Here is a 3,162-nt window from a genome sequence, read left to right as displayed (position 1 = left end):
CCAACTGTGATACTGTTAATTCTCTTCCACTGGAAGTATTTAGACAGTAATAATACCATAGTTTCACCCTAGGAATTTAAAGGATGTTAGTATTCTGATTGTAAAAATAGCATGTTTCTCCATATTTATCTCATGGACAGATTTCTCCCACCCCCACCCCTCCCGCCCTTTGCAAGTAAGATATTTGAGAGTGGAAGGAAGGTTTATTTGTTGTTACAACAGTAACTGAATTAATTATTAGAATAGCCTCATGGGAAATCATCCAGGTATCATTCATCATCTGAGTCATCTCTGGATTTCTTTATTAATGAGTTGTTACAGGGAAATGCAATGTAATACACTGTACATAGCATTTTCAAGTGTCTGAATTCATTTATTCAGTACTTTTAAATAAGTGTAAAACACTGGTAAAAATACTGCATCATTTCATAGATTTCTGCTGTGTCTTCAATCAAATAAATTTCCATGCCGAGTAGGTTTTCTGAAATCTGAGCTTTTCCCTTTACTGGAGCAACGAAAGTATATGCAGATGAATTTCTGCACATGTGCTACAGACCTGTGTGACAGACATACCTGGGCTTCTTGTAGTTCACCTGGGTGCTGTTGTTACACTCCCAGCTCCTAGCGTGACTCTGCCGCATTGTCACTAGAGTTTAAAGAATGTTTGCACAGTCTCACTTCAGCTAATGCATAATGAACCTCAGATCAATCCTGCTGGTGTGTAGGGTAATGAATTTCCAGTCAAGTTATTTTCTCTGAATGGGGTTGTAAAACACACCCATATTGCCCATCCAGGAAGTGTGAATTTGTAAAAAACAAGCTAAATTGCTGTATTTAATCTTCTGCTTAGCTCTGCATTTATTGCCTTTAAGGACCTAACATCCTCCAGGGAGTGTGACAAATCCTGATTGTATTTACTACTTAGAGTTTTTATTAGTTCACAAATGTGGAAAGAAGAAAGTCATTGGGGATTTGTTTGGCTCTCTGTGTGGCTGCTTAAGAACTGGATCCACCTCAGTGGTGTGTTCATTGCTGTGTCCATGCATGATGTCATGTACAACCTACATCTGTAAATCTGCATTTCCTCAGGTGTGAAGAGTAAATACTTTAGTAACCTTCCAGTAGTTGCATAACTGGTTGGATAGCTGCTGGCCAAACTGAGTGTGTTTTCTGTTCCATAATTTGTCCATTTCACCAAGTGACTTGCCCTCTTTCTACCCTTCTTACACTTTTGTTTCTCTTACATTATGGGTTCCTTATGTTGCAGAAGCTAGGAAGAGTTTGGCTGTTGAAAGAATTGCTGTTTGCTTCTTCACTGGTACTAGTCTAAACAGTCCAGAGAAAGGAGTTCAGAAATTAGCAGCAGTTCTACAAAGCTTGTGAATGTCATTCTCTGACAGGTAATTTTTTTCTTCTAATCTGCAGCCATTGTGAATCTTATTTAAACTCGTGCCTAAATAATTTGATTCCTGAAGTAGACAAATACATGGTATGCAGCATAAAGTCATTTTGTAAAGCCTTTTAGATCATGTGAGATTGAATCATTTCCTTTGAAGCATTCTCTAAGTATGCATTCATTAGAAGAAGCTGCATATTTGGAATGGAAAACTAGCCTGATCAAAAACCTCCATTTGCAATTTTGTGATGTTCTGGTTGTCAGAAATAACCAATGTTGGTAGGAAAAAATGTATTTCTCTAAACCATGCTATTGAAAATACAAACAGCATTAATTATGGAATGCTAGGAAATAAGTAGCAGTTTGGAAATATGAATATGAAGTGTGAGTTACAAGGGGAAAAATTCTTTTGTCACAGTTCTTTTCTGTTATGGAAATTTTGAGTAGCTGCAGTTTTATCTTGTTAGGAAAACTACTGGTTTTGAGCTGAGTTCTGCCCTTATTAGACAATGTATTTTAGTATAACAAACAATATATATGAACAATGTATATACAAACATTGTATAAACAAATATATACAAAATAATATATTTTAGCCTTCTCAGGCTTTTTGCCCTGCATCTCTTACATGACCAACATGGATCTTGTTCAGAAACCTCATCTTGTTTGACTTGTAATTTATTGTTGTGACAAGAACTGCAGAGAGAGGGGAACTGAATTTTCATGAGAAAATGAGACATGCTTTTTTTAATAATATTTTTATCATTGTTTTTTCCACATGATAAATTTTAATATTTTCAAAAATTCTCTCTCCATCTAATGCAATGAATATTGCCAAAATACTGCCCAGATCAGTTCTGCCTCACCAAGTCTGGTGTAAAAGTTAGGATTAACATTCCAGTCCATACTGTTAAGCTAAGGGGGTAACTTGGCCACTTGAAGGGTAATATATTAGATGTTTTTTCTTTCTGATACTATGTAATAAATTCTTCATAGTTAGCCCAAGTTCTGCTGGAAAATTTGGTGTGACAGAAAACCTATCTCATCTACTAGATTTTCAATTTTCAGAGAAGCCAGAGGATATGGTAAACCCATCAACTACTGAATTTCAGTAAGATCTAGGGACTTGGTCCTTGTTAATCTCCTGTGAAAAATCAGTCCCAGTGCCTGACTTTCACACAGAGGCACCACGACTACACACTCCTTTCCTCAGAAGAAATTGAACTCTGTCCCAGCAGGGAGAAAGGTGAGGTCAGTCATCAGACTCTGCATGCAAAATGAACACACTTAAACCCAACCTGCAATTTCCAGTCACCAGCCCTAAGTTTTATGTGAATATTCTGTCAGATTGTGGCCTTCTTTGGCAGCTGACATTTCCCACGTGTGTGTGCATGTGTGTGTATACCTGTGTGTGGTGTATATGTGTCTATGTATGTATGTGTGTATGTCTATTTGTGTGTGTGTGTGTGTGTGTTTGTGTGTCCCTGTGTGTGTCTGCATTGTGTATATGCCCATGTGTATGTGTATGTATTGTCTATCTCCACGTGTGAGTGTGTCTCCCTGTGTCCCTGTCCCTGTGTTTGTCCCTGTCCCGGTGTGTCCCTGTCCCTTTGTGTGTGTTCCTGTCCCTTTCCCTGTGTGTCCCTGTTTCTGTGTGTGTCCCTATCCCTGTGTGTGTGTCCTTGTCCCTGTGTGTGTGTGTCCCTGTCCCCCCGTGCGTGTGCCCCTGTCCCCCTGCGTGTCCCTGTCCCTTTGTGTGTGTTCCT

Source organism: Geospiza fortis, unplaced genomic scaffold, assembly GCF_000277835.1.
Source record: "Geospiza fortis unplaced genomic scaffold, GeoFor_1.0 scaffold112, whole genome shotgun sequence".
Lineage (NCBI taxonomy): Eukaryota > Metazoa > Chordata > Aves > Passeriformes > Thraupidae > Geospiza > Geospiza fortis.
Note: the sequence above shows the minus strand (reverse complement) of the source record.